Source organism: Esox lucius, chromosome 10 (genome assembly GCF_011004845.1).
Source record: "Esox lucius isolate fEsoLuc1 chromosome 10, fEsoLuc1.pri, whole genome shotgun sequence".
In the NCBI taxonomy this organism is placed as follows: Eukaryota; Metazoa; Chordata; class Actinopteri; order Esociformes; family Esocidae; genus Esox; species Esox lucius.
Genome location: NC_047578.1, coordinates 10352289 through 10365145, shown reverse-complemented (window position 1 = coordinate 10365145; position 12857 = coordinate 10352289). Strand labels below are relative to the sequence as shown.

General features: G+C 43.7%; 1 protein-coding gene across 4 annotated transcripts in view; it reads right to left on the bottom strand.

Annotated features, from left to right (window-relative positions):
* The window catches only part of pag1 (phosphoprotein membrane anchor with glycosphingolipid microdomains 1), a 39559-nt gene extending 27415 nt beyond the window's left edge, over nt 1-12144 (bottom strand). For all 4 annotated transcript variants that reach the window (XM_010873375.5, XM_010873376.5, XM_010873378.5 and 1 more), the window contains exon 1: nt 11887-12144. The gene's annotated coding sequence lies outside the window, so the exon portion shown is untranslated. The remainder of the gene's footprint in view (nt 1-11886) is intronic.
* Nucleotides 12145-12857: the final 713 nt, after the last annotated feature.

Below are 12857 nucleotides of genomic sequence, written 5' to 3'. Positions count from 1 at the left end.
CCGGCCATCTGCTGTCACATACGGATCACAGTCAGTTTGTACGTGTGAACTGCGAGTGTTTGTGTGAGCATGTAAGTGCGTGTGTGTGTGTGTATGTACAGTACTGTACTGTGGCTGTGTGGTTAACCATGCCCCAGCTGTTGTAGATGCCACAGCTGTGTGGTCAAGCACGTACGCACACACACACACACACACACATACACATACTTCCCAATGTCTATTGGGAAAGCGGAGGATTGGGGTACTGCTCCCATAATACTTTGCTCTGTCAACACGACAGCTGCTGTGGATATCCCAGGGGCTGACATGTCCTGGACTGCACTGTCTCTTTACCTCCCTCTCTCCTCCCTCTCTCCTCTCTCTCTCCTCTCTCTCTCCTCTCTCTCTCCTCTCCCTCTCCTCTCTCTCTCCTCCCTCTCTCCTCCCTCTCTCCTCCCTCTCTCCTCTCCCTCTCCTCTCCCTCTCCTCTCTCTCTCCTCTCCCTCTCCTCTCTCTCTCCTCTCTCTCTCCTCTCCCTCTCCTCTCTCTCTCCTCCCTCTCTCCTCCCTCTCTCCTCTCTCTCTCCTCCCTCTCTCCTCCCTCTCTCCTCCCTCTCTCCTCTCCCTCTCCTCTCTCTCTCCTCTCTCTCTCCTCCCTCTCTCCTCCCTCTCTCTCAGTTTCTATAACTCCCATAAGAGCAAAATGTATGTCAAATAAAAAAGCAAGGATCTCACATAACATTTAACAAAATAATCAAGTCAACCCTATTAAACTTTACAGGATCAACAGAACTGTATGTCCTGTGGAGTACACAGGAATACAAAGAGCTGTTCAGGAATATTCACTTAACTCCAAACAGACAGGAAGCATCTAATCATGTCAATTTATCATCTGATCATCTGACATTTGTATCTTCAAACAGGAAGAGAAACATAGCTGGTTTTATGGATACTGTCTTCTATCCAGCATAATGAATGATTTTGCACGACGGCGAAAGGAAACGCCACACTCCATCCCTCTCAGGCTCTTTCTCTCTCTTCCTCTCTCCATCCCTCTCTTTCTCCTCTCCTCTCTCGGTCATTCCCCTTCACTCTGTCTTCCTCTCCCTCCCCCGTCTCCCTCTCTCTGAGACGTGATGCAGTGATGCCGTGTGCCCTGTTCCTCAACAGGGCCACCATGCCAACTAGCCCGTCCATCACCTAGCAACCTGTCACCCCTGGAGACGGAGACGGGAGGAAGTAGAAATGGGGCCGACCACAACCTCCCCCTCCTCGCCAAGAAACCGCCAAGGACTGTAAACCCCAGGTTCACGCGAGGAGAGAGAGACAGAGAGGCAGGCAGACACGCACGGCCCTGCCAATACCATATGTGATTATCCGAGTCGAGAGTTGCGAGCAGACAGTCAGTCAATAAGACGACTCGCTACAGAGAAGATGGCGGGATCGATGCTGATGTAGTTACACAAGCAATTGATCACACAATCACTCTACACACGTTTTCGCACACGGGGTTCACACACAAACATCCTCCCCCCTATGGCACCCATGTCAGCCGCCTGGCTGGGGGAGAGGAGAGGACAGCGGACCATGGGGGGAGCTGCTCATCGGCATCGCACACATAAAGGAAACGCCCTGACTCGTTTTCAACACTCCACTGGCCAAGAAAACCAACCGCCATTGCCACCCACCCCCAGAAACAGTCAGAGTACCGAAACAGTACGACAGGCCTCTACTGCAAATGGTTGGTGAGGGACCCAGCCTTCAGAATCACTTCCACCAACACAGTGTACAACCCAATCCCAGCCCTCATATCTTCCTCTATACGGGTTACGGGCACTCCCTCTGGAGTTTTCTGTGTTAATTAATTAGAGTTCAAGGCACTGGAGCAGCTGAAACAGCTGGGGTGGAATGCAGTTCCTATTTTCGCTCTCTCTTTCTCTCCGTCTCGCTCTTCTATCCGCCACAGAGTTTCATTCTGAAGAGCGACGGAGAGTTTATTAATGTAGAGCGTCCAGAAGAGAGGAATCAACTCATTTGTTGAGCAGCTTTTTTAGTTGCTTAGTGGCTTGTTAATGAGAGACCTGGTCTGTTCTGACTATGTGATTACTGACGTGGCCTGGATTCCCACACATCTGGTCTTGTAAAAAAAAACTCACAGGGGTCCTGTGGAAAACTGATTCAGAGACCGAACATGATGGGATCATTGAGTCGAAGAGGGATCTGGTGATCTGAAGGGAGACAAACATCCAAAGGGCAAAAGGGGCAAGACACCCCAATCATTCAACAACCTAATGAACAAACTAAGCTGCCATGTTCTTAATGTAATTTTAAAACATGGCAGCTTAGTTTGCATAAGGAAACGTAGTCTGGCAAGGCAAAAACACACTTCTCCTCAACGAAGTCATATGTATAACCCTTATGGACGCTAATCACCAGTCGGGGGTCTGAATCTGCGCCTCGTCATCAGCAAACATATTAAACATCTGCTTTCCCTCAGGCAGTCGCACTCAAATGCGTTCAAATATCTCCCTTTCTTTCCTGACCACGGGGGGCAGCACTGAGCCCCTTCTAAAGGAACTTGGATTAATTTGAGGCGAAACTGGCGGAAAAACAGATTTGTATAATAGGTGTATTGATAGTGAAGGACACATTCAAACCCAAAGACTGGAAAGTACAGTAAATGAGGACTTGTTTTAGCTGAGCCCGACTACGTTTATCTCTCGTCTCAGCTTTGGGAACGATGCACAAAAAGATCAGGTAACCAGCAAGGAGACCGGTCAGTAGCTGCAGTCAAAGTTAATGCGACCAATGTACTGTACAGCTCTGTTTCACATTCCCAAGCATGTGTTGCAGACAAGGCAGTCTCAGGGCAATCATCATCCCACACGTTTGATTACAACTGGGATTTCCTCGGCTCACTTCCTGTCTGAGTAGTTCCCATTGGATGCTTTCCCACTGTCTTTATCATAACCTTTGTTCAGGAAAGATCTTGGGTTTCAACACAAAAACGTTCCTATCCCATAAACCAATGCTTGTCTTCCGATCCCTATTCCTGAACCCCAACTCTCATTCCATCTCCCTATACGCTCTTCTCCAATGTCTTTCTGTTCCACATTTCATTTTCATTCCAAGGATGCGTCTTGAAATAAAGCACAGTACATTCATCCCCATTGTCACTGTGTTTTAGTTTTTTATTGCATTACAGATTAGCGAACAGCCACCCTTTTCCTCCCTTCTAAAGGCCAGTGAACTTGTAAAGAACGCTCTGAAATGCACTAAAATTCATTAGAACACACTAATCCCCTATTCTTCAGCTGTGGACTGGCCTCTCCTCCGCTCCCGTCGTTCAGTATTCTGAACAGGTTGTCTGGCCCAGCTTCAGTTCAGAACCTTTTGTTGCTGCTCACTGCAGCACTCCTCCCCGCTGTGCGAGTCTCCTTTTTCGTTCTCCCCCACTCTGCTCTTTTTCGTTCTCCCCCTCTCTGCTCTTTTTCAATCCCCTCCTCTCGGCTCTATTTCAATCTCTCTCTCGTTCCAGCACTCCCTCCACATCCAGTCTTGAGAGATCACTACCATTATCACCAGACACGCACACGCGCTATCTTTCATTTAACTTCCTTCCACTGCCTCCTTTCTGGTCCATATTCATCTTCTCCTCTCTGACCCCATGGTTATGGTCAGAGATATACATACATTCCACAGATACAAAAGTTCCCATGTGGTTTGTCATGAAAGCCTTTTTACTGTTAAAACAGTTAAAACATTTTATTCTACAAATGTGAGCCTAGCTCATGCTCAACAATGGAATACTTTTCTCTAGTGCTTTTCAACTAGGGGGTAAGAATAAAATCAACCAAATGTCTGCTACAAAGAGCTATTGCGGGGGTGGTTCAAGATTTATCTGAAATAAACTAACGGAAGTTTCCAAGGAAACTGGAGTTCCTAAAGCAAGGCTAGAAGGATTGTGTAAAGAGGTATTCAGGTGAACAAAAATAATCTGCCTAATATTACATATCCCTATGTCCAAGATATTTCAATATCTTACTATTTACTCGTTCCTTCAGGGGTCCCTGCCATTTCTCTCTCCCTCGTTCCGTGTCAACACCCGTGACCCTGTCCTCTTTGAGGGTTATTGTCTGGCTTAGGATAGTGCAGCATATTGACTGATTGTCGACATTGGCAAACGAACAACCAAGGATTTACTCAATGAGCCCAATGTCTGTGAAGAGCGAGGGAGAGTCGGGAGTAAATTCCTTGGATGGCTAATGTCAGTAAACAATCTGCCCAGTGGAGGGAGGGAGGGAGGCAAAAGAGAAAGCCAAACACAACCATAATACACTAACAGCAGATAATGGACGTAATTGCATCATCCATTCATCATCCATTCCCCGCTATAGTCATCGTGTTACAGGGAAACACAGAGACCAACGACGGGCTGCATCCTATTACCAGACCCATTATCATTATGAAGGCCTGTTTGCCTGCGTACAGAATACAGTTTGTGTAATTTCTAATCAGCATGATCTGGCCTCAGGCAGTCTCTATGCAAGACAGTAACAGGAATAGTGGGCATTATCAAGATGGAAGCCGGTTGTATACCAGTAATATTATTACTAATCATCCATGCCGGCCAGGGGCTCATTGGAAGGACAGCATTTAGCCACAAATGGACAGCGAAGAACAGCCTGGCCTGGCCTCCGGGTGGGAGTGACTGAGAGAAACTGAGGATCTGACAAATTAGACGCTCACTTCCTCCATCTCTCTGTCCATTTCTTGTCAGCGTCAGCCACTGCTCTTATGGGATGGGAAACCGTCTGACCATTTCGTTGTACTGCAGTTTCATTGTCGTTCTCACACAAGAGGCAAGACTGTTTGTCTCTCGCAGGCTTGCATCGGCTCAGGCTAAACCAGGAACACACAAAGACGTGAAACAACCAATGAATAATATATGATACAGATACAGGCAGTTGGTTGTTCAAGACTTGCTTCAAATCTGATTCTGGACATACTGTAATGTGGTCAATATCATGACATTGATTTTCTTTCCGCCACTGATAACCAGCTTCTTGATTCAGTATGTGATATTGAGCCTGAGTCCAACTATATCACGGGGTGGATGTGAAGAACCACCAGAAGTCACCAATACAGCTCCATACCGGAGACCAGGGTTCGAACCCAGGGTGGTCTCTTCCAGCTGGGTTCCCACCCGCCTTGTCCCCCCCTTCTGTTTTCAAATGATTAAACTTAGAAAATCAACCCCCCCCCTGAAAAAAAAATCTACTTAAAAAGTAAGAGGTGGACTAATGTGCCCATTGTTCGCTGAACAGTGATCTGAGTTGAGAGTGGGCCTTTGTAATGTACCCAAATGTTGTATTTTCGACTGTTTTTTTATGAATATGTCCCAGCTAGATAACAGACCTGACTCCCAGCCAGACGAGCCATTAGGAAGAGGAAGAGGGAGGTCCCCCTTAATTGTGAGAAGTACAAGAGCTACAGTACGTGTTGTGGTGCACTGTGGGTAAATTAGGGGGAAAAATGTAAATATATCACACACACACACACAGCTCTGGGAGGGGGAACGATGAGGTTGGAAGCCAGGGTCTGTGGTAGATATGGTCTTTCTTTGCCAGAGGCCTCCAACTTCTCTCTGCCAAAAGACCCAACCTTCCCAACGACGCCAGGCGACTTCACAGTTAACATCACAATTCTCATCTGATTGCACAAGATCATAAAAATAAGACGTTACACAAAACCCCCACTGCAATGCAGGTTGATGAAAAAATCACACCTGGTCCAGATTTATGCATACATTAAGGCAACCTGGTATTTGCCCTGGTCCAGATTTAAACATACATTAAGGCAACCTGCATATGTGAAACATGAGAAGCATCAGAACGTCTCTAAATAACAGATGAGGTTACATAAAGGCCATCGTTGCTCTTCGAGTACCCAAAGGCCATCGACAACTCTCAACTCGACATACAAAGGACAAGCAGTTGTTTGTTTTCAGATAAATATAATCTATTTTTGTATTATCTATTTTTTATTTTGATGAGTCTGATAGTGACGTCCTTCAGCTTGTTGGGGTTGTCACTGTAGAATGGAGGTCTTGTTTTCAATAAACACATGACAAAAACAACTGATTCAACAACCCAACAACACTAACACCTGACTTCAAACTGACTCAACAACCCTACAACACTAACACCTGACTTTAAACTGTTTAGGCCTAAATGAAGGATAGGTTAGTACTATGGGTTAAACAGCAAAAGTGGGGGAAGACGTGTTTACTGAAAACTGAATCCACAACCCGAATACCGGATTTTAAAACAGCGATAAATCCTACCTGTATGGAAAGCCTTTTTTCTCTGTGATATCTAGTCAGACATGCAGTGTGTCTGTGTGTGTGTGTGTGTCGCCCCCAGTCATCACCGCAGTGTGCATGTGTGCGTGTGTGTGTGTGTTTGAGTGTGTTGATGCTGCCCCTGTATAATGGGACACAGACAGAGGGAAGAACCTCATCTCACACTTCACTGGATAACATCACTGCAGTGAGACTGGGAGACACATACACACACACACACACACACACACTCAAACACACACACAGACACACATGCACACACACTCAAATACACAAACACACTCAAACGCACTCAAACACACACACACACAGGAATGGCACGGACAGTGTAGGAGGATTTGGTGATGGCAGCACTTTCTGAGCTAAACTGACCAACAACACATCATTGGACACACCTCACATTATTCTGCCCTGAAACAATTAAAGGTTCTCTCACGCAATCACAATAATGGTGACAGTTAGGGTGAGAGCTAAAGCCATCTCATTGTATAATCTGCCCACACTGCAATTTCTGTTTGACAACATTTCTGTCTGACAAATAACTCACCACCATAATGAGCAGAGCTTCTCAAAGCCCTTTTTTCTTCGCATTTGCACAGAACGTCAACAAAGTCTGTATGCAAAAAACTAATTCATAAGTTTTGCAGATGACAATAGCCCAACAGCCCTTACTTCAGGTACATTTTAAACATGATGAACCACAGTCTCCCCCTCAGTACTGAGCTCCACTGTTAAAGAGCAAAATATAATGATGACAATCCCACAATGTGCGGAAACATCATAAATACCTGAACACTTTGCTCAGCAACAGAGAATTTCAGAAGAAGGTCTGAGACTAGTTGACGCAAGTCAACAGCTGATGACAGACAACACAGTAGAGAGATAAATTCAACAGAACCTGTAATCACACAAATGCTCTTTGACTCAATGTAGGTCCAACCCATAAACTATGGGCCTTCATAACATTGCCTGTTGACACTGTTAAGGCTACTATTCTATTTTTTGTAGGGACAGAAGACGAGGGCAATTTTCGGTCTTTCCTAGGGCGGCAGGATGACCAAAACCAGACAACACACCCAGACACACACACACACACACGGCATTCTCCTGTCCTATCACGCACCATACTGCAGTCAGAAGCCACACCCACAGCCAGCACCTCGTCTCAGTCCCTAACTGCTCCTCCTCCCAACAACCAGTCACAAACTTGTTAGCCAGGGAGAATTGCTCCTGGTTGATTACAGCGTGAGTGTGCGGGTAATGTTCACGGGCAGGTTTAGACGTGTAGTGATCTGTGTCAGGAGTCCAGACAAACACCGACCCCAGTAACCCCCAGTAACCCCCAGTAACCCCCAGTAACCCCCAGTAACCCCCAGGACGAATCGCCTGTAGTGAACACACGCCCGACACCTGCTTTCCCACAGTCGTCATCCAACGTTCCACGGTGACAAGCAGAGGGGCGACGATACACGAAAGCTAGTCAGCAGTCAGTAAAGACGGATCTCCGTGTACGGCTTCATTAATGCAAGTCAGCGGTTCCCAACCAGGGGTCCTACACCCCCTGAGGGTACGTGGCCTATCCACAGGGAGTACTGGTTGTGGTGAACAGTAGCGTGAGAAACAGGATGTGGACACCATGATTCAACATAATCAGACCGATCACAGTTCGTTTCATTGCCCAATCATAAGCAAGCACTGTGTGTATCTTGACAGAAAGTAAACCACTGGGAGTATTGAGGTTGTAACAGGACAGGCAGGGACGCCACCGCTAAAACCTTAGGGAGAATACTTAGAAGAAGGTTTTACAAATAATCAGTAGACAGCTATACACCATTTATAATTTGGGTTTTAAGACAGGAAATGGAGTAGGTGAGGAGAAGCACAAAGTTAAAGTGCCAACCAAGCTCTTTCACTATGACTATAGCTGCCAAATGTGATAACCTGCTGACAGAAACTTGCTGACAGTGCAACTGAGAGAGGGGAATGGCTTTGAGGTGGCTCAAGAGTACTTCCTTTTTCGTAGATCTTCCTAGAATTTCAGACTGCATGGTCAATATCTACATCACTTGTAAACATCCATGTGGTTGACAGAATAAACTATTTTAACCCATTAGCATTCACACCCAGCTGAGGGTCCCTTTTCAGAATACTGCTGCTAGACTGTTAACCAGGACCAAGAGAACAGAGCACATCACTCCGGTTCTTAAATCTTTGCATTGGCTTACAGTCAGTTACAGAATAGATTTCAAAGTGGTGCTTTGAGTTTATAAATCTCTGAATGGTTTAGGACCCGAAAACATTTCTGATATTTTTGAAGAATATAAACCGAGCAGGGCTCTTAGATCCATGAAAACAGTTCAGCTAGTAGAGCCCAGAATCAAAACTACACATGGAGAAGCTGCGTTTAGCACTTACACTGTACAAAACTGGAATAAACTACCAGAAGATCTTAGACATGCCCCAAACGTATCCATTTTTAAATCCAGGTTAAAAACACTTCTCTTCTCACGTGCCTATGATTGAGCACTTAAACTTAACCACACTGTTCAACCTCATAGCTTCCTATGTTTTTATCCCATTTTTGATATTTTTGTATTTTTTATTATTATGATGTATTCATTTGTTTTGATGTTTTAATTTGAGTATTTGTCTTTATGTTATTGTACTTTCATATATTTTTCTTTGTAAAGCACATTGAATTGCTTCGATGTATAAATAAACTTGCTTGCTTTAGTTCCAGATATTAGTTAAACATTAAGGGAAGTGATTTATTTTCGGATTGCCACAATTTGCAATGTAGGCTACTTTTTAATTTCCCATAAAAAAACAAGATGAGCCCTGTCCATCTAGAAGGAATGATATTCATCTTCTATTGGTGATCTATTGGTAGGACACACATATGCCAGTCATAAAGACAGGGAAAACATGCTTCTCTCTGCCCATCCAGTATGCCATACTTGGCTCCAGTCAGAAGACCATGATGTCCCTTCCTCCAGGGAATTTGCAAATCCCCTGGAAATGTTTCATTGAGTAATTAAAAATGGTTAAACTGCCCTGTGATATGAAACCAATATCTGGATGATTTGCCAGTGACTAGTCTGCATAGACTACATTGTTTGTGACAGAACAGCTCTTGTTTACCAGATCTTTTCAGGTGAATGTAGAAAGTTATTCATTTGGCTCTCTAATTTCATCTACATTTGATGAAAATGGTGAGTACCATCTGCAGAAACATAAATAGAGAGCTCAATCTGGTCTAACATTAAATAAATGGGATTAAAGGTTATAAAATCTAAATACACTCTGTATTTTTAAACTGCTGCTTAACTGCTGTTTTCTGTAAGGCAAAGATCGTGTCTAAAGTGGCTCAGACTTTACGGATAATCTGATTGGGAAAGATAGGGGCTAAAAAGAAAGACCTATTGTAATAAAAGTTAAGTTTATGGGTTCCAACAAAACCAAAAGTCTGTTTATTTTATATGGTGATCCGCAAAAGATGCTCATCAAACAATGTTTGATTTTTAAATGAGTTTACTATGAACCAGAAAGCTTGTAATAAAACTGCAAATTACCATTTAATCCCAAGAGAAAACGGGTTCAAATCGGCTCAACCATCACAGGTGTCAAAGGGAGCGTTTGGTGGCGTTATTCCCGAGAGTCAGCGGGTAGAACCAGACACCTCACTGCTCACATTCCTGGGATGGAAATAAACCAGTTTAATGCTTCCTGAAGTGGATTCCAGTCAGGTGTGTGAGGGATTTATGGCAGCCCGGATTAGGCCGGCCTATTGGGAATGTCAAACAAATAACACAAAATCTAGACATAGGTATCTGTAACGTCTGGGTTGCCAGGCCCAAAGCATTATTTAAATTGTTGCGAGTCACATCTGTGCAAACACTGAGACAACACAACGTGTAGTGTCACTCAGAGGGTGTGTGAAATAAAGCCTCCACCTTCACCAAGTAAGGTATGTTGGTGAAAGCAAGCGTTTAATGTATACAATGGCTGGGTGTTCTCCCAACAACTACACTTCTCCCAACAACAGCTGCAAGTATGGCTGATCCCTGACACAGACATGGCATACCACTAACGGGAGTCACATGTATCCAAGACGTGTGCCGTGTGCACAGCTGTCCGCTCGATGTCGTCAAAACAAAAACACCATCCTGTTACATTTAGCAAGAAACTGATTCAGTCCAACGCAATGGCCTGAATGTGTAATACCCTGGTATTAATGGAGTAGTGGATGCCGTCATCTTGCTAAGTCAGTAACCAGTTGAAACTTGACTGACAGGGGCTTGTCTACAACACGTTTTTCAGATTAGCAAACTAGACTGGATCAATAATAATAATTGTTGTTCCGGTGGTTGTGCTTGTCTCCTCAATTGTTCAGAGAAGACGGGACACTTTCTTTAATCCTGACTACACTGACTACACACACACACACACACACACACACAGAAGAAATACACAGACCAAGTGAAGGCGTTTCTCTTGGCATCGGTAAAGAAAAACTGCCAGCTTGCCAAGTCAATGGTGGGAAGAAACCTCTAACTCTAAGCCAGACAATGCTATTTGTCCATTTAATTACAGTGTACACATAGTCTCTGGCTCAGTAACTAGTGGCTCAGTCATCCATCTGACCGCAATCCTCCTTCTATGTTTATGTTATCGGATATTTACGTTACGGAGGCCAGTGAACGCTAACACTGTCTATCGCAATGCCACCAAAATGCTGCAATATGAAATAAAATGAGACGTAATGCTAACGTAACCTGCTGGCCGAGCATGCGTGCGAGTACGACCTGTTCATCTCCGTGCACATGCAACAAGAACATTTGTGTTCCAAAACCGGTGTGATGTCACTAATGAAGATTGAGTGACAGGTACTAAATAACGTTCATCTGACTGAATATAAAGTGAAGTATGGAGTATGAAGTATGAAAATAATTATATTTAATGGAGGGCAACGCTCAGATATCTACACATGGTTAATTACAGTATACCAAGCATGCGAAATGTAATTACTGGCTTTGCAAAATAGCAGAACCTGAATTTATAGGTGTGTATGTTGAGACAAATTTATTTATTTATCATTAGAAACGGAGAAGTCATGAGAGGACAGTGCAGCAAACGAGGAATTTCAAATTTAATCCAAAAATGATTTGGAAAACTGCAGCATTGCTCAGTGTATCAAATGGTCGAAGGCTACTTATTTAGCGGAAACTCTGATTCATAACTCGAAAGTTTAAGCAGCATACATCTATAATCCAAAACGTTTAACACTTCAAGCAACTGAAGTTCCCCATCTCCCTCATCAATATTCCTAACATATTTGGTTTATTCAATGCGACCGTTCGAAGCCCGCATTCCTCACCGGGTGGTACTGCGGCATAAAAATACTAATAACAGAATTCCCCGAAGTTTTGATTTGCATATAGCAGCCTAAACTCAGACCTCGTTTGCATTATAAAAGACGGAGCAGTCTGAAAAGAAAATGCAACTTTCTAGATTTGCAGATGAAGGAGTCTGGAGACCACTCACCAGAGAAGAACATCCATGAATAGCAGTCGGTTAGGATGTTGCTGAATTGAAACTCGTTGGATTTGTTCAGTGCTGCACCAACACCTCAGAAAATCCCGCATTGAATTAAGAATGAAAATTAAAACCACAAAGTATTAATCAACCCTATAGAAAAGCCCCCCTATTCAAAGAGGAGCTTTGAGGCGCGTTGTCTACAGGGCACAAATATTCCCTGACGTAGTATGGTGCTGCTATTCAGACTATGCACCCAGACCCAGCCTACTGCTATTCTCCGGTAATGTTGGGGAGGAGTGACATATCACAACGATTATCAAGCAGGGGCGCTACGGTCTCTGGGACATGTAGTGCACTCAGAATGTGAATAAGCTTATAAGACAATAACAATACAGTTTCTCAATCGATGTGAAATATAGGCTATGGAAAGTGCATTTACATGTGTAAATTATAATAAAATGTATTTGTATGTATATAGGATCGGTTTCGCATGACACATAGCCTATTAAGCCTAATATAGGACCAAGAAATCTAGTTCAATTGAAAACTCCATTGAGCTAGACTATGCTTAATAGTGTACAGTATTGAAGGCAATGTATTTACATGTATTTTATAGGCTAGTATGTTTGACTTGATTTGTTTATTAATAAAATTTTACTACAACATTTTAAAACACCGCCTTTATTTTAGAACAACACGTAACCTACACAAATAGCTATAAAGGGACTGTTTTCGTGAGCCAAATTGTTATTTTGGGAATGTGCTAAAATGAAATAAGACAATGACTGCCATCTCTGGCTTCCTGCCTATCCCCTCAAAGGCTCATTGAAAGAATGATTCAGCATGGCCACTGATTATATGAAGCCAGTCAGAGATTGAACTAAACATGGAAAATAAAATACAAACACCCCTTACTGTTATTTAACCTTTATTCTTAGGAATTGACCACTCCCTGGTCAATTCCTCTACATTGTTCC